Raw genomic sequence first — 20014 nt, 5'->3', positions numbered from 1 at the left:
GGATCCTGCGGATAGAAAGCAGGAAGCTATCCTGAAGTCTGTGTATACACACTCTGGTACTCTACTGAGACCTGCTATTGCTTCAGCCTGGATGTGTAGTGCTGCAGCAGCATGGACTGATACCCTGTCAGACAACATTGATTCCCTCGACAGGGATACTGTTTTGCTAACCATCGAACATATAAAAGACGTTGTCTTATATATGCGGGATGCACAGAGGGACATTTGCCTGCTGGCATCTAGAATGAATGCAATGTCCATTTCTGCCAGGAGAGTATTATGGACTCGGCAGTGGACAGGTGATGCTGATTCTAAAAAAACACATGGAGGTTTTGCCTTATAAGGGTGAGGAATTGTTTGGGGACGGTCTCTCGGACCTCGTATCCATAGCAACTGCTGGGAAGTCGACTTTTTTACCTCAGGTTCCCTCACAGCCTAAGAAAGCACCGTATTATCAAATGCAGTCCTTTCGGCCTCAGAAAAGCAAGCGGGTCTGAGGAGCATCCTTTCTGGCCAGAGGCAAGGGTAGAGGAAAGAAGCTGCACCAGGCAGCTTCCACTAAGTCCACCGCATGACATTGGGGCTCCACAGGCGGAGCCAGGTGCGGTGGGGGCGCGTCTCCGAAACTTCAGCAACCAGTGGGTTTTCGCTCACAAGTGGATCTCTGGGCTGTACAAATTGTATCTCAGGGATACAAGCTGGAGTTCGAAGCGACTCCCCCTCGCCCTTACCTCAAATCAGCCTTGCCAGCTGCTCCCAGGGAAAGGGAGGTAGTACTGGCGGCAATTCACAAGCTGTACCTCCAGCAGGTGATAATCAAGGTCCCTCTCCTTCAACAGGGCAGGGTTTACTATTCCACAATGTTTGTGGTACCGAAACCGGATGGTTCGGTGAGACCCATCCTGAATTTAAAATCCTTGAACACTTATATAAAGAAGTTCAAGTTCAAAATGGAATCGATCAGGGCGGTTATTGCAAGCCTGGAAGAGGGGGATTTTATGGTGTCGCTGGACATCAAGGATGCTTACTTGCATGTCCCCATTTTCCCACCTCACCAGGAGTACCTCAGGTTTGTGGTACAGAACTGTCATTACCAATTCCAGACGTTGGCGTTTGGTCTCTCCACGGCTCCGAGAATATTTACCAAGGTAATGGCCAAAATGATGATACTCCTTCAAAGAAAGGGAGTTATAATTATACCGTACTTGGACGATCTCCTCATAAAGGCGAGGTCCAAAGAGCAGCTGTTGGTCAGCGTAGCACTCTCTCAGGAAGTGTTGCAACAGCACGGCTGGATTCGGAATATCCCAAAGTCGCAGCTGATCCCTACGACGCGTCTGCTTTCCTGGGAATGATTCTGGACACAGATCAGAAGAAGGTGTTTCTCCCGGAGGAGAAGGCCCAGGAATTGTCATCTCTGGTCAGGGACCTCCTGAAACCAAAACAGGTGTCGGTGCATCACTGCACGCGAGTCCTGGGAAAGATGGTGGCTTCTTACGAAGCAATTCCCTTCGGCAGGTTCCATGCAAGGATCTTTCAGTGGGATCTGTTGGACAAATGGTCCGGATCGCATCTTCAGATGCATCGGTTGATCACCCTGTCCCCAAGGGCCAGGGTGTCTCTGCTGTGGTGGCTGCAGAGTACTCATCTTCTCGAAGGATGCAGATTCAGCATACAGGACTGGGTCCTGGTGACCACAGATGCAAGCCTCCGAGGATGGGGGGCAGTCACTCAGGGAAGAAACTTCCAAGGACAGTGGTCAAGTCTGGAGACTTCTCTACACATAAATATATTGGAACTAAGGGCCATCTACAACGCCCTGAGTCAAGCAGAGCCCCTGCTTCAAAACCAATCTGTACTGATTCAGTCAGACAACATCACGGCGGTCACCCATGTAAACCGCCAGGGCGGCACAAGAAGCAGGATGGCAATGGCAGAAGCCACAAGGATTCTTCGATGGGCGGAGAATCACGTGCTAGCACTGTCAGCAGTGTTCATTCCGGGAGTGGACAACTGGGAAGCAGACTTCCTCAGCAGGCACGAACTCCACCCGGGAGAGTGGGGACTTCATCAAGAAGTCTTCACACAGATTGTAAACCGTTGGGAACTGCCACAGGTGGACATGATGGCGTCCCGCCTCAACAAAAAGCTAAAAAATATTGCGCCAGGTCACGGGACCCTCAGGCGATAGCTGTGGACGCACTAGTGACACCGTGGGTGTACCAGTCGGTTTATGTGTTCCCTCCTCTTCCTCTCATACCCAAAGTACTGAGGATAGTAAGAAAGAGAGGAGTAAGAACTATACTCATCGTTCCGGATTGGCCAAGAAGAACTTGGTACCCAGAACTACAAGAAATGATCTCAGAGGACCCATGGCCTCTGCCTCTCAGACAGGACCTGTTACAGCAGGGGCCCTGTCTGTTCCAAGACTTACGCGGCTGCGTTTGACGGCATGGCGGTTGAACGTCGGATCCTAGCGGAAAAGGGCATTCCGGATGAAGTTATTCCTACGCTGATAAAGGCTAGGAAAGATGTGACAGCAAAACATTATCACCGTATATGACAAAAATATGTTGCTTGGTGTGAGGCCAGGAAGGCCCCTACAGAGGAATTCCAGCTGGGTCGATTCCTGCACTTCCTACAGTCAGGAGTGACTATGGGCCTAAAATTAGGATCCATAAAGGTCCAGATTTCGGCCCTATCTATTTTCTTTCAAAAAGAACTGGCTTCACTGCCTGAAGTTCAGGCGTTTGTTAAGGGAGTGCTGCATATTCAGCCCCCTTTTGTGCCTCCAGTGGCACCTTGGGATCTTAACGTTGTGTTGGATTTCCTGAAATCACACTGGTTTGAGCCACTTAAGACCATGGAGCTAAAGTATCTCACGTGGAAGGTGGTCATGCTGTTGGCCTTGGCTTCAGCTAGGCGTGTGTCAGAATTGGCGGCTTTGTCATGTAAAAGCCCGTATCTGATCTTCCATATGGACAGGGCAGAATTGAGGACTCGTCCCCAATTTCTCCCAAAGGTGGTATCAGCGTTTCATTTGAACCAACCTATTGTGGTGCCTGCGGCTACTCGGGACTTGGAGGCTTCCAAGTTGCTGGACGTAGTCAGGGCTTTGAAAATCTATGTAGCCAGGACGGCTGGAGTCAGGAAAACTGACTCGCTGTTTATCCTGCATGCACCCAACAAACTGGGTGCTCCGGCTTCAAAGCAAACTATTGCGCGCTGGATCTGTAACACGATTCAGCAAGCTCATTCTGCGGCAGGGTTACCGCATCCTAAATTGGTAAAAGCCTATTCCACAAGGAAGGTGGGCTCTTCTTGGGCGGCTGCCCGAAGGGTTTCGGCTTTACAGCTTTGCCGAGCTGCTACTTGGTCAGGTTCAAACACATTTGCTAAGTTCTACAAGTTTGATACCCTGGCTGAGGAGGACCTTGCCTTTGCTCATTCGGTGCTGCAGAGTCATCCGCACTCTCCCGCCCGTTTGGGAGCTTTGGTATAATCCCCATGGTCCTTACGGAGTTCCCAGCATCCACTAGGACGTCAGAGTAAATAAGAATTTACTCACCGGTAATTCTATTTCTCGTAGTCTGTAGTGGATGCTGGGCGCCCGTCCCAAGTGCGGACTCTCTGCAATACATGTATATAGTTATTGCTTAACTATAGGGTTATTGTTCTGAGCCATCTGTTACTGAGGCTCAGTTGTTGTTCATACTGTTAACTGGGTATAGTTATCACGAGTTCTACTGTGTGATTGGTGTGGCTGGTATGAGTCTTACCCTGGATTCCAAATCCTTTCCTTGTAATGTCAGCTCTTCCGGGCACAGTTTCCCTAACTGAGGTCTGGAGGAGGGGCATAGAGGGAGGAGCCAGTGCACACCAGATACTAAATCTTTCTTTTAGAGTGCCCAGTCTCCTGCGGAGCCCGTCTATTCCTCATGGTCCTTACGGAGTTCCCAGCATCCACTACGGACTACGAGAAATAGAATTACCGGTGAGTAAATTCTTATTTTTATAGTTCATTTGGAGGTATTTATATTGCTCTGTTTGGTTCCTTTCTATTTATACTGTTTTGGTATATTTTGGGTATTTAACACGTGTTTAACAATAAAAAAAAAAAAAGCAATAAACCAAGTTATTTTCGGTGTTTGTGTATAAACACTAAGATTGTTGGTGGGATTATCTGTTAGGGGGCACCAACAAAATTTTTGCCTAGGGCATCAAATTGGCTAGGGCCGGCTCTGCCATCCACACCGTATAACCTGGAATATACGCAACCAGTTAACAGTATGAACAAAACAGCATCAGCCAACGACTGATCTTAACTGTAACATAACCCTTATGTAAGCAACAACTATATACAAGCCTTGCAGAAATATGTCCGCACTGGGACGGGCGCCCAGCATCCTCTACGGACTAGGAGAAAAAGATTTACCAGTAGGTTTAAAATCTTATTTTCTCTTACGTCCTAGAGGATGCTGGGGACTCCGTAAGGACCATGGGGATTATACCAAAGCTCCAGACTGGGCGGGAAAGTGCGGATGACTCTGCAGCACCGATTGAGCAAACATGAGGTCCTCCTCAGCCAAGGTATCAAACTCGTAGAATTTAGCAAAAGTGTTTGACCCCGACCAAGTCGCCGCTCGGCAAAGCTGTAATGCCGAGACGCCTCGGGGCAGCCGCCCAAGAAGAGCCCACCTTCCTAGTGGAATGGGCCTTAACCGAATTTGGTAACGGCAATCCTGCCGTAGAATGAGCCTGCTGAATCGTGTTACAGAGCCAGAGAGCAATAGTCTGCTTAGAAGCAGGAGCGCCAACCTTGTTGGCTGCATACAGGATAAACAGTGCCTCTGTTTTCCTAACCCGAGCCATCCTGGCTACATAAATTTTTAAGGCCCTGACTACATCAAGGGACTTGGAATCCTCCAAGTCACCCGTAGCCACAGGCACCACAATAGGTTGGTTCATATGACACGATGAAACCACTTTAGGTAAAAATTGAGGACGAGTCCTTAATTCCGCTCTATCCACATGGAAAATCAGATAGGGGCTTTTGTGATACAAGGCCGCCAATTCGGACACCCGCCTTGCAGATGCCAAGGCCAACAACATGACCACCTTCCAAGTGAGAAATTTTAATTCCACCGTTTGAAGAGGTTCAAACCAGTGAGATTTTAGGAACTGTAACACCACGTTAAGGTCCCATGGTGCCACTGGAGGCACAAAAGGAGGCTGTATGTGCAGCACTCCCTTTACAAAAGTCTGGACTTCTGGGGAGAGAAGCCAATTCATTCTGAAAGAAAATTGATAAGGCCGAAATTTGTACCTAAATGGAGCCTAGTTTTAGGCCCATATCCACTCCCGTTTGTAGAAAGTGGAGAAAACGGCCCAGATGGAATTCCTCAGTAGGAGCATTCTTGGCTTCACACCAAGATACATACTTACTCCAGATACGGTGATAATGTTTCGCCGTCACCTCCTTCCTAGCCTTTATCAGAGTAGGGATGACTTCCTCCGGAATGCCTTTCCCAGCTAGGATTCGGTGTTCAACCGCCATGCCGTCAAACATAACCGCGGTGAGTCTTGGAACACGCAGGGCCCCTGTTGCAACAGGTCCTCTCTGAGAGGAAGAGGCCACGGATCTTCTGTGAGCATTTCCTGAAGATCCGAATACCAAGCCCTTCGAGGCCAATCTGGAACAATGAGTATTGTCCGCACGCTTTTTTGTCTTATGATTCTCAATATCTTTGAGATGAGTGGAAGAGGAGGGAACACATAGACCGACTAAAACACCCACGGTGTCACCAGGGCGTCTACTGCTACTCCCTGAGGGTCCCTTGACCTGGCAAAATACCTCCAAAGCTTCTTGTTGAGGTGTGACGCCATCATGTCTATTTGAGGAAGTCCCCAAAGACTTGTTATCTCTGCAAAAACTTCCTGATGAAGTCCCCACTCTCCGGGATGAAGATCGTGTCTGCTGAGGAAGTCTGCTTCCCAGTTGTCCACTCCCGGAATGAAGACCACTGCCAACGCGCTTACGTGATTTTCCGCCCAGCGAAGAATCCTGGTGGCTTCCGCCATTGCTGTTCTGCTCCTTGTCCCGCCTTGGCGGTTTACATGAGCCATGGCTGTAACGTTGTCTGATTGAATCAGAACCGGTAGGTCGCGAAGAAGATTCTCCGCTTGACGTAGGCCGTTGTATATGGCCCTCAATTCCAGTACGTTGATGTGTAGACAAGCCTCCTGGCTTGACCATAGTCCCTGAAAGTTTTTTCCTTGTGTGACTGCTCCCCTACCTCGGAGGCTCGCGTCCGTGGTCACCAGAACCCAGTCCTGAATGCCGAACCTGCGACCCTCTATAAGGTGAGCACTCTGCAGCCACCACAGGAGAGACACCCTGGCCCTGGGGGACAGGGTTATTTTCTGATGAATTTGAAGATGGGACCTGGACCACTTGTCCAGAAGGTCCCACTGAAACGTCCTTGCATGAGACCTGCCGAAGGGGATGGCCTCGTAGGTCGCCACCATCTTCCCCAGTACTCGACTGCATTGATGGACTGACACTCTTTTCGGTTTTAACAGGTCTCTGACCATGTTCTGGAGTTCCTGGGCATTTTCCATTGGGAGGAAGACCCTCTTTTGTTCCGTGTCCAGAATCATACCTAAGAAAGATAGTCGAGTTGTTGGAACCAACTGTGACTTTGGTAGATTCAGAATCCAGTCATGTTGCTGCAGTACTCTCAGGGAGAGCGCCACGCTTTTCAGCAACAGATCTCTCGGTCTCGCTTTTATCAGGAGATCATCCAAGTACGGAATAATTGTTACTCCCTGCCGGCGCAGGTGCACCATCATTTCCGCCATTACCTTGGTGAAAATCCTCGGGCCGTGGAAAGCCCAAACGGCAACATCTGAAACTGGTAATGACAGTCCTGTACAGCGAATCTCAGGTACGCTTGATGAGGGGGATACATGGGGACATGAAGCTACGTGTTCTTTATGTCCAGTGACACCATAAAATCCCCCCCTTCCAGGCTGGAGATCACTGCCCGGTACTTTTTCAAGTACAGGTTTAGGGATTTTAAATTTAGAATGGATCAGACCGAGCCATCCAGTTTCGGGACCACAAATAGGGCTGAATATTACCCCTTCCCCTGTTGAACTAGGGGAAACTCGACAACCTCTTGTTGTTGACACAGTTTTTGAATTGCAGCTAAAATTATCTCCCTTTCTGGGGAAGAAGCTGGTAAAGCCGATTTGAAAAACCGGCGAGGAGGCACGTCTTCGAATTCCAGCTTGTAACCTTGGGATACAATTTCCAAAGCCCAAGGATCCACGTCTGACTGAACCCAAACGTGGCTGAAGAGTCGAAGACGTGCCCCCAATGGCGCGGACTCCCTCAGTGGAGCCCCAGCGTCATGCGGTGGATTTAGTAGAAGCCGGGGAGGACTTCTGCTCCTGGGAACTAGCCGTAGCAGGCATTCTTTTCCCTCTACCCTTACCTCTGGCGAGGAAGGAAGAGCCCCGACCTCTTCTGGACTTATGTGACCGAAAGGACTGCATCTGATATTGCGGCGTTTTCTTTTGCTGTGGGGAAACATAAGGTAAAAAAGTAGATTTACCCGCGGTAGCTGTGGAAACCAGGTCCGCGAGACCTTCCCCAAATAAATCCTCACCTTTGTAAGGTAAGACTTCCATATGCTTCTTTGAGTCGGCATCACCCGTCCATTGGCGGGTCCACAGGGCTCTCCTAGCAGAAATCGCCATGGCGTTGGCTCTCGAACCTAGCAGACCAACGTCTCTCTGAGCGTCTCTCATATATAAGAATGCGTAATTAATGTGACCTAACGTAAATAAAATGGTATCACTATCTAGGGTATCAATGTCAGCTGACAAGGTATCTGTCCAAGCTGCTACCGCACTACAAACCCAAGCCGACGCTATTGCCGGTCTGAGCAAGGCACCCGTATGTGTATAAATTGAATTTAAAGTATTTTCCTGTCTGTGATCAGCAGGATCCTTGAGGGCTGCCGTGTCTGGAAACGGTAGCGCCACCTTTTTGGAAAAGCGCGTTAACGCCTTGTCCACCCTGGGTGAGGATTCCCACAGTAACCTGTCCTGCGCAGGGAAAGGATATGCCATAAGAATTCTTTTGGGAATCTGCAGTTTCTTGTCTGGAGTTTCCCAAGCCTTTTCAAATAACGCGTTCAGCTCATGAGATGGGGGAAAGGTTACCTCAGGTTTCTTTTCCTTAAATATGTGTACCCTCGTGTCAGGGACAGAGGGGTCATCTGTGATATGCAAAACATCTTTTATTGCAATAATCATATAATGAATACTTTTGGCCACCCTTGGGTGTAACCTCGCCTCATCGTAGTCGACACTGGAGTCAGAATCCGTGTCGGTATCAGTGTCTGCTATTTGGGATAGGGGACGTTTTTGAGACCCTGAAGGGCCCTGTGACATCGTCAAAGCCATTGATTGACTCCCTGTATTATCCCTGGACACTGCTTTGTCTAATCTCTTATGTAATAAAGCCACATTTGCATTTAAAACATTCCACATGTCCAACCAATCAGGTGTCGGCGTTGCCGACGGAGACACCACAATCATCTGCTCCACCTCCTCCTTAGATGAGCCTTCCGCTTCAGACAAGCCGACACACGCGTACCGACACCCACACACACACAGGGATATATTTATATGGAGACAGTTCCCCAATAAGGCCCTTTGGAGAGACAGAGAGAGAGTATGCCAGCACACACCCAGCGCCAACTGACACTGGAAACAAAATTCCCAGATAAACAGCGCTTTTATATAACTATATATATATAAATATACACTCACTGCGCCAATTACAAGTGCCCCCCCCCCCCTCTTTTTGCCCTCTGTCACCGTGTTCAGCAGGGGAGAGTCCGGGGAGCCAGCTTCTCTGCAGTGTGCTGTGCAGAAAATGGCGCTGGTTAGTGCTGGAGGATCAAGCTCCGCCCCCTCACCGGCGGGCTTCGGTCCCCCTCAAATTTTCAATTTTTCAAAACCTCAGAGAAGATCTGAAGTCTTCTACCGCCTTTGAAGTCTTCTTTCTTCTTATACTCACCCGGCTTCTATCTTCCGGCTCTGTGAGGAGGACGGCGGCGCGGCTCCGGGACGAACGGCGAGGGGAGACCTGCGTTCCGACCCTCTGGAGCTAATGGTGTCCAGTAGCCTAAGAAGCAGAGCCTATCATTTAAGTAGGTCTGCTTCTCTCTCCTCAGCCCCACGATGCAGGGAGCCTGTTGCCAGCAGTGCTCCCTGAAAATAAAAAACCTAACAAAATTATTTTTCAGAGAAACTCAGGAGAGCTCCCCTATAATGCACCCAGTCTCCTCTGGGCACAGGATCTAACTGAGGTCTGGAGGAGGGGCATAGAGGGAGGAGCCAGTGCACACCCATCTAAAGTTCTTTATAGTGCCCATGTCTCCTGCGGAGCCCGTCTATACCCCATGGTCCTTACGGAGTCCCCAGCATCCTCTAGGACGTAAGAGAAAAATGCTTTGTCCCCTTTTCCTGCAGATGGTGGCATCTCCTCAGCTTGTTCAGATTGCAGTCTTAGGTCTATTTATTAATCAATTCTGCCATTACAATATGCGGAAACGGCACGTGCAGTAGCCACAACGGGGTCCGTAGGTGGAAATGATCGCATATGCTGTGATTATTCTGAATCCGGATCACTGGGACAGACTCTTATTGGAGCACGTGTCCCAGCGATTCATACTGATACATTTTGCCAACATAAAAATCCCTATTGCTGGCAATAAGGAATTTGAATATTCAGGAGCTGGCTGCACATTTTACTATACAGTATATTCCCCTTAGCCTTCATCTGCTTGACTAATGGACTTCATTTTCTTTATTTTCATTCTGCTTATATTACCAAAAAGCCTGCCTTCCCTTTCCTGACCTGTTTGATTTAAAAGTCTGTAAATATAAGATCTTTTTTTTGGCCACTGTTATAGGACTCCATTAACCACTTGCCTGGCATGGTCGCATCACTTGCAACCACACCAGCAAGTGCCTAATCTGATCTGGTTGCACAGGATGCGACCAGTCAGATACACAGTTTATGCTGCTGCAGGGAAGGGAACTTCCTTCCGCTGCTGCTCTCAGAAGGACCGAAAGGTCCCCTGTCTCCCTGCACCCTCCCCCAGTATTTGCTGTGCTGCCAATCACAACTGATCGGCCAGCACATCAGGACCGTCCACCCAGCGACTGCAAACAATAGCAGCCACTGGTGAAATATAAATGAACTGCGCCACCCCCAGAGCTGGCCCTAACCAATATGATGCCCTAGGCAAAATTTTGGCTGGTGCCCCCTAGCACCTCCGCTATTTCCATCTCTGACCCCTTTCCTATCACCATCACCCATTTTGGTGCTCCTACCCCCTATATTTTAAATACATAGTAACATAGTAACATAGTAATTGAGGTTGAAAAGAGGCAAAATGTCCATCATGTTCAACCTGTATTCTGTATCAAGTTGAGTTGATTTTACCGTACCTGCTGAAGAATGTTTTATGACTAGTCAACAACTATAAGTCATGTTACACCCGGATTAACACTGTCAATATTTTAAATGTTGTAACTTTGGATATCCTTTTCAATCAGAAATTCATCCAATCCTTTTTTAAATGTATTTACAGAGTCCACCATTACCACTTTCCCTGGCAAGGAATTCCAAATCCTAATTGCCCTAACAGTAAAGAACCCTTTCCTCCGTTGCGTACAGAATTTTTTTTCCTCCAGCCTCAACGAGTGCCCACGTGTCCTAAACAGAGTTCTTTTAATAAATAATTCCTCTGATAACTCTTTGTAGTGACCCTTTACATATTTGAAGACATTAATAATGTCTCCTTTTTGATGCCTTTTTTCCAGTGTATACATATTCAACCTAGTAAACCTTGCCTCGTAATCCAGTCCCTCTAGCCCTTTAATTAATTTAGTAGCTCGCCTTTGATCCCTTTCGAGTTCACGGATATCTTTTTTATACAGTGGTGCCAAAAACTGAACACAATATTCCAGGTATGGACGAACTAATGATTTGTACAGCGGCAGGTTTACATCCTCGTCCTTTGTCTCAATTCCCCATTAATGCACACTAGCACCTTACTTGCCCTCTTGATTGTGCTTTGACATTATTATCAATGAGTACCCCCAAATCTTGTTCCAAAACTGTTACCCCCTAGACTTTCCCCGTTTAATATGTAGGATGCAAGTTTGTGTTTGGTCCTGAAATGCATAACCTTACATTTTTCTATATTGAACCTCATTCTCCATTTAGACACCCAGATTTCAAGTTTAGATTAGAGATGAGCGGGTTCGGTTCCTCGGAATCCGAACCCGCCCGAACTTCAGCTTTTTTTACACGGATCCGAGCGACTCGGATCTTCCCGCCTTGCTCGGTTAACCCGAGCGCGCCCGAACGTCATCATGACGCTGTCGGATTCTCGCGAGGCTCGGATTCTATCGCGAGACTCGGATTCTATATAAGGAGCCGCGCGTCGCCGCCATTTTCACACGTGCATTGAGATTGATAGGGAGAGGACGTGGCTGGCGTCCTCTCCATTTAGATTATAAGAGAGAGAGATTTACTGGAGCTTAGGACTAGGAGGAGTACTGTAGAAGTGTAGAGAGTGCAGAGAGTTTACTAGTGAGTGACCACCAGACAGTGCAGTTTATTTAATATATCCGTTCTCTGCCTGAAAAAAGCGATACACACAGTGACTCAGTCACATACCATATCTGTGTGCACTGCTCAGGCTCAGCCCAGTGTGCTGCATCATCTATATATATTATATATCTGTCTGACTGCTCAGCTCACACAGCTTATAATTGTGGGGGAGACTGGGGAGCACTGCAGTGCCAGTTATAGGTTATAGCAGGAGCCAGGAGTACATAATATTATATAGTGAGTGATCACCAGACAGTGCAGTTTATTTAATATATCCGTTCTCTGCCTGAAAAAAGCGATACACACAGTGACTCAGTCACATACCATATCTGTGTGCACTGCTCAGGCTCAGCCCAGTGTGCTGCATCATCTATATATATTATATATCTGTCTGACTGCTCAGCTCACACAGCTTATAATTGTGGGGGAGACTGGGGAGCACTGCAGTGCCAGTTATAGGTTATAGCAGGAGCCAGGAGTACATTATATTATATAGTGAGTGACCACCAGACAGTGCAGTTTATTTAATATATCCGTTCTCTGCCTGAAAAAAAGCGATACACACAGTGACTCAGTCACATACCATATCTGTGTGCACTGCTCAGGCTCAGCCCAGTGTGCTGCATCATCTATATATATTATATATCTGTCTGACTGCTCAGCTCACACAGCTTATAATTGTGGGGGAGACTGGGGAGCACTGCAGTGCCAGTTATAGGTTATAGCAGGAGCCAGGAGTACATAATATTATATTAAAATTAAACAGTGCACACTTTTGCTGCAGGAGTGCCACTGCCAGTGTGACTGACCAGTGACCTGACCACACTGACCACCAGTATAGTTAGTAGTATACTTATATTGTGATTGCCTGAAAAAGTTAAACACTCGTCGTGTGACTTCACTTGTGTGTTGTTGTTTTTTTTATTCTATAAAAATAAAACTCATTCTGCTGACAGACAGTGTCCAGCAGGTCCGTCATTATATAATATATAATATATACCTGTCCGGCTGCAGTAGTGATATATATATATTTTTTATATCATTTATCATCCAGTCGCAGCAGACACAGTACGGTAGTTCACGGCTGTGGCTACCTCTGTGTCTGCACTCGGCAGGCAGTCCGTCCATAATTGTATACCACCTAACCGTGGTTTTTTTTTCTTCTTTATACATACATACTACTACGACATCTCTTTATCAACCAGTCTATATTAGCAGCAGACACAGTACAGTACGGTAGTTCACGGCTGTGGCTACCTCTGTGTCTGCACTCGGCAGGCAGTCCGTCCATAATTGTATACCACCTAACCGTGGTTTTTTTTTCTTTCTTCTTTATACATACATAGTTACATAGACATCTCTTTATCAACCAGTCTATATTAGCAGCAGACACAGTACAGTACGGTAGTTCACGGCTGTGGCTACCTCTGTGTCTGCACTCGGCAGGCAGTCCGTCCATAATTGTATACCACCTAACCGTGGTTTTTTTTTCTTTCTTCTTTATACATACATAGTTACATAGACATCTCTTTATCAACCAGTCTATATTAGCAGCAGACACAGTACAGTACGGTAGTTCACGGCTGTGGCTACCTCTGTGTCTGCACTCGGCAGGCAGTCCGTCCATAATTGTATACCACCTAACCGTGGTTTTTTTTTCTTTCTTCTTTATACATACATAGTTACATAGACATCTCTTTATCAACCAGTCTATATTAGCAGCAGACACAGTACAGTACGGTAGTTCACGGCTGTGGCTACCTCTGTGTCTGCACTCGGCAGGCAGTCCGTCCATAATTGTATACCACCTAACCGTGGTTTTTTTTTATTTCTTCTTTATACATACATACTACTACGACATCTCTTTATCAACCAGTCTATATTATTAGCAGCAGTCACAGTACAGTACGGTAGTTCACGGCTGTGGCTACCTCTGTGTCTGCACTCGGCAGGCAGTCCGTCCATAATTGTATACCACCTAACCGTGGTTTTTTTTTCTTTCTTCTTTATACATACATAGTTACATAGACATCTCTTTATCAACCAGTCTATATTAGCAGCAGACACAGTACAGTACGGTAGTTCACGGCTGTGGCTACCTCTGTGTCTGCACTCGGCAGGCAGTCCATAATTGTATACTAGTATCCATCTCCATTGTTTACCTGAGGTGCCTTTTAGTTGTGCCTATTAAAATATGGAGAACAAAAATGTTGAGGTTCCAAAATTAGGGAAAGATCAAGATCCACTTCCACCTCGTGCTGAAGCTGCTGCCACTAGTCATGGCCGAGACGATGAAATGCCAGCAACGTCGTCTGCCAAGGCCGATGCCCAATGTCATAGTACAGAGCATGTCAAATCCAAAACACCAAATATCAGAAAAAAAAGGACTCCAAAACCTAAAATAAAATTGTCGGAGGAGAAGCGTAAACTTGCCAATATGCCATTTACGACACGGAGTGGCAAGGAACGGCTGAGGCCCTGGCCTATGTTCATGGCTAGTGGTTCAGCTTCACATGAGGATGGAAGCACTCAGCCTCTCGCTAGAAAAATGAAAAGACTCAAGCTGGCAAAAGCAGCACAGCAAAGAACTGTGCATTCTTCGAAATCCCAAATCCACAAGGAGAGTCCAATTGTGTCGGTTGCGATGCCTGACCTTCCCAACACTGGACGTGAAGAGCATGCGCCTTCCACCATTTGCACGCCCCCTGCAAGTGCTGGAAGGAGCACCCGCAGTCCAGTTCCTGATAGTCAGATTGAAGATGTCAGTGTTGAAGTACACCAGGATGAGGAGGATATGGGTGTTGCTGGCGCTGGGGAGGAAATTGACCAGGAGGATTCTGATGGTGAGGTGGTTTGTTTAAGTCAGGCACCCGGGGAGACACCTGTTGTCCGTGGGAGGAATATGGCCGTTGACATGCCAGGTGAAAATACCAAAAAAATCAGCTCTTCGGTGTGGAGGTATTTCACCAGAAATGCGGACAACAGGTGTCAAGCCGTGTGTTCCCTTTGTCAAGCTGTAATAAGTAGGGGTAAGGACGTTAACCACCTCGGAACATCCTCCCTTATACGTCACCTGCAGCGCATTCATAATAAGTCCGTGACAAGTTCAAAAACTTTGGGTGACAGCGGAAGCAGTCCACTGACCAGTAAATCCCTTCCTCTTGTAACCAAGCTCACGCAAACCACCCCACCAACTCCCTCAGTGTCAATTTCCTCCTTCCCCAGGAATGCCAATAGTCCTGCAGGCCATGTCACTGGCAATTCTGACGAGTCCTCTCCTGCCTGGGATTCCTCCGATGCATCCTTGCATGTAACGCCTACTGCTGCTGGCGCTGCTGTTGTTGCTGCTGGGAGTCGATGGTCATCCCAGAGGGGAAGTCGTAAGCCCACTTGTACTACTTCCAGTAAGCAATTGACTGTTCAACAGTCCTTTGCGAGGAAGATGAAATATCACAGCAGTCATCCTGCTGCAAAGCGGATAACTGAGGCCTTGACAACTATGTTGGTGTTAGACGTGCGTCCGGTATCCGCCGTTAGTTCACAGGGAACTAGACAATTTATTGAGGCAGTGTGCCCCCGTTACCAAATACCATCTAGGTTCCACTTCTCTAGGCAGGCGATACCGAGAATGTACACGGACGTCAGAAAAAGACTCACCAGTGTCCTAAAAAATGCAGTTGTACCCAATGTCCACTTAACCACGGACATGTGGACAAGTGGAGCAGGGCAGGGTCAGGACTATATGACTGTGACAGCCCACTGGGTAGATGTATGGACTCCCGCCGCAAGAACAGCAGCGGCGGCACCAGTAGCAGCATCTCGCAAACGCCAACTCTTTCCTAGGCAGGCTACGCTTTGTATCACCGCTTTCCAGAATACGCACACAGCTGAAAACCTCTTACGGCAACTGAGGAAGATCATCGCGGAATGGCTTACCCCAATTGGACTCTCCTGTGGATTTGTGGCATCGGACAACGCCAGCAATATTGTGTGTGCATTAAATATGGGCAAATTCCAGCACGTCCCATGTTTTGCACATACCTTGAATTTGGTGGTGCAGAATTTTTTTAAAAACGACAGGGGCGTGCAAGAGATGCTGTCGGTGGCCAGAAGAATTGCGGGACACTTTCGGCGTACAGGCACCACGTACAGAAGACTGGAGCACCACCAAAAACTACTGAACCTGCCCTGCCATCATCTGAAGCAAGAAGTGGTAACGAGGTGGAATTCAACCCTCTATATGCTTCAGAGGTTGGAGGAGCAGCAAAAGGCCATTCAAGCCTATACAATTGAGCACGATATAGTAGGTGGAATGCACCTGTCTCAAGCGCAGTGGAGAATGATTTCAACGTTGTGCAAGGTTCTGATGCCCTTTGAACTTGCCACACGTGAAGTCAGTTCAGACACTGCCAGCCTGAGTCAGGTCATTCCCCTCATCAGGCTTTTGCAGAAGAAGCTGGAGACATTGAAGGAGGAGCTAACACGGAGCGATTCCGCTAGGCATGTGGGACTTGTGGATGGAGCCCTTAATTCGCTTAACAAGGATTCACGGGTGGTCAATCTGTTGAAATCAGAGCACTACATTTTGGCCACCGTGCTCGATCCTAGATTTAAAGCCTACCTTGGATCTCTCTTTCCGGCAGACACAAGTCTGCTGGGGTTGAAAGACCTGCTGGTGACAAAATTGTCAAGTCAAGCGGAACGCGACCTGTCAACATCTCCTCCTTCACATTCTCCCGCAACTGGGGGTGCGAGGAAAAGGCTCAGAATTCCGAGCCCACCCGCTGGCGGTGATGCAGGGCAGTCTGGAGCGACTGCTGATGCTGACATCTGGTCCGGACTGAAGGACCTGACAACGATTACGGACATGTCGTCTACTGTCACTGCATATGATTCTCTCAACATTGATAGAATGGTGGAGGATTATATGAGTGACCGCATCCAAGTAGGCACGTCACACAGTCCGTACTTATACTGGCAGGAATAAGAGGCAATTTGGAGGCCCTTGCACAAACTGGCTTTATTCTACCTAAGTTGCCCTCCCACAAGTGTGTACTCCGAAAGAGTGTTTAGTGCCGCCGCTCACCTTGTCAGCAATCGGCGTACGAGGTTACATCCAGAAAATGTGGAGAAGATGATGTTCATTAAAATTAATTATAATCAATTCCTCCGCGGAGACATTGACCAGCAGCAATTGCCTCCACAAAGTACACAGGGAGCTGAGATGGTGGATTCCAGTGGGGACGAATTGATAATCTGTGAGGAGGGGGATGTACACGGTGATATATCGGAGGGTGATGATGAGGTGGACATCTTGCCTCTGTAGAGCCAGTTTGTGCAAGGAGAGATTAATTGCTTCTTTTTTGGGGGGGGTCCAAACCAACCCGTCATATCAGTCACAGTCGTGTGGCAGACCCTGTCACTGAAATGATGGGTTGGTTAAAGTGTGCATGTCCTGTTTTGTTTATACAACATAAGGGTGGGTGGGAGGGCCCAAGGACAATTCCATCTTGCACCTCTTTTTTCTTTTCTTTTTCTTTGCATCATGTGCTGATTGGGGAGGGTTTTTTGGAAGGGACATCCTGCGTGACACTGCAGTGCCACTCCTAAATGGGCCCGGTGTTTGTGTCGGCCACTAGGGTCGCTAATCTTACTCACACAGTCAGCTACCTCATTGCGCCTCTTTTTTTCTTTGCGTCATGTGCTGTTTGGGGAGGGTTTTTTGGAAGGGACATCCTGCGTGACACTGCAGTGCCACTCCTAGATGGGCCCGGTGTTTGTGTCGGCCACTAGGGTCGCTAATCTTACTCACACAGCTACCTCATTGCGCCTCTTTTTTTCTTTGCGTCATGTGCTGTTTGGGGAGGGTTTTTTGGAAGGGACATCCTGCGTGACACTGCAGTGCCACTCCTAGATGGGCCCGGTGTTTGTGTCGGCCACTAGGGTCGCTAATCTTACTCACACAGCTACCTCATTGCGCCTCTTTTTTTCTTTGCGTCATGTGCTGTTTGGGGAGGGTTTTTTGGAAGGGACATCCTGCGTGACACTGCAGTGCCACTCCTAGATGGGCCCGGTGTTTGTGTCGGCCACTAGGGTCGCTAATCTTACTCACACAGCTACCTCATTGCGCCTCTTTTTTTCTTTGCGTCATGTGCTGTTTGGGGAGGGTTTTTTGGAAGGGCCATCCTGCGTGACACTGCAGTGCCACTCCTAGATGGGCCCGGTGTTTGTGTTGGCCACTAGGGTCGCTAATCTTACTCACACAGCTACCTCATTGCGCCTCTTTTTTTCTTTGCGTCATGTGCTGTTTGGGGAGGGTTTTTTGGAAGGGACATCCTGCGTGACACTGCAGTGCCACTCCTAGATGGGCCCGGTGTTTGTGTCGGCCACTAGGGTCGCTTATCTTACTCACACAGCGACCTCGGTGCAAATTTTAGGACTAAAAATAATATTGTGAGGTGTGAGGTATTCAGAATAGACTGAAAATGAGTGTAAATTATGGTTTTTGAGGTTAATAATACTTTGGGATCAAAATGACCCCCAAATTCTATGATTTAAGCTGTTTTTTAGTGTTTTTTGAAAAAAACACCCGAATCCAAAACACACCCGAATCCGACAAAAAAAATTCGGTGAGGTTTTGCCAAAACGCGTTCGAACCCAAAACACGGCCGCGGAACCGAACCCAAAACCAAAACACAAAACCCGAAAAATTTCAGGCGCTCATCTCTAGTTTAGATAAGTCATTCTGCAGAGACTCCACATCTATTTCTGAATTAATTACCCTACACAGTTTAGTATCATCTGCAAAGATTGAAACTGTGCTTTCCAGGCCTAGGAACAGTGCATACAAAAGAGACTTGTTCTTGCTGGGATGGGGCATGGCCACACTATAGTACCCTCAATTCAAATTACACCACACAGTAGTGCAACTTTATTCACATTTTATCATGCGATAGTATCCCTTTTTCACACTACATTACACTGTAGTACCATTTTACCTTATGTACTTTACTCCTCTTAGTAGTGCCACTTATTCACATTATATAAGACTGAATTGCACCTTATTCACATTACACCACACCATATTGCTATTTATTCACATTAGACCACACAGTAGTGCCCTTTCTATATATTACGCCACAAGGTAGAGCACCTTATACACATAATGCCACACATTAGTAATGCCTTTATACACATAATACCACACAGTAATGCCCCTTACACATATGACACACATTATTAATGTCCTTATAAACATAATGAGCCTTACATATTATGCCAACCTTTATTAATGCCATTATACACATAATGACACACATAGTGCCCCTCACACATATGCCGCACATTATTAATTCATTTATACACATGACACACATAATGCCCCTTACACATATGCCGAACACTACTACACAATCAACCCACCCACACACAGCACTCGCATGGCTGCTAACACTATGACCTCTGCCTCTGCTTGGATACAGATGTGTTCTCATATATCTTGCCTCAATACGCCATACAGCAGGAGATACTTGGCATGAGTCAGCTGGCAGCTCCCGGCCAGCTCTGCTAATGTTGGGAGCCTTTTTTTGCTTTAAATGCATTGCTATGTGACTAGGATGCACAAGCAGCTGCTGCTGAATAAAATGATATGCGTTATGCCTATATTCTGTGTGCGACTGTCGCTGTATCTGCATATAATATGCTACGTTACAGTGATTTCCAGGACTACATTAAAGTAGCATTTCGTATGCAGATACAGCCGCAGTCACATACAGAATATAGACATGACGCATATCATTTTAATCAGCAGTAGCTGCTTGTCCCCATGGGCATTCCAAATACCCTAGGCATTTGCCTAGTTTGCCTATGCCTAGGGCCGGCTCTGGCCACCCCCCTGAGTGTGTACCTGGTGGCTGTGGGGCTGCAAAAATGAAAGTCGCAATGTTTCGATGGTATCAACCATTGTTCCAATGCTTGAAAAAAAAAATGATTTTCTTTTTTTAAATATAATCATTTTGGATAATTTTAAATACATGTTCTTCATCTAATTCACACATTCCAAAAAATGTAAATATCCGAGCAGGTTTTGAAAAAAAAAAAAAAAAAATCGTCAGTTAAGTGGTTAAAGAGCTTCCATCCTACTAAAGAGCCATTTATATTTTCCTTTGCATCAAAGTCTGTCCTCCTAAAATCTATCCATTGCTTTTGTTTGATATGAGTCAGTCTCTGTGTTTATATTAAAACATTCTTATTCATAATTGCAAAGTAGTGTGCAAATCAACACAAGTTTCTGGAGAGCTGCTGAAGTGT

At 47.1% G+C, this 20014-nt stretch overlaps 1 protein-coding gene and 1 long non-coding RNA gene across 3 annotated transcripts in view; one reads left to right on the top strand and one right to left on the bottom strand.

Moving 5' to 3' along the window:
* LOC134933376 (uncharacterized) overlaps positions 1-20014 on the bottom strand; it is a 78066-nt gene that overhangs the window by 31033 nt on the left and 27019 nt on the right. The gene's annotated exons all lie outside the window — the stretch shown is intronic.
* CSF1R (colony stimulating factor 1 receptor) overlaps positions 1-20014 on the top strand; it is a 222467-nt gene that overhangs the window by 194731 nt on the left and 7722 nt on the right. The gene's annotated exons all lie outside the window — the stretch shown is intronic.

This window comes from Pseudophryne corroboree, chromosome 6 (genome assembly GCF_028390025.1).
Source record: "Pseudophryne corroboree isolate aPseCor3 chromosome 6, aPseCor3.hap2, whole genome shotgun sequence".
Taxonomy (NCBI): Eukaryota; Metazoa; Chordata; class Amphibia; order Anura; family Myobatrachidae; genus Pseudophryne; species Pseudophryne corroboree.
Note: the sequence above shows the minus strand (reverse complement) of the source record. Positions and strands in the feature narration are given on the sequence as shown.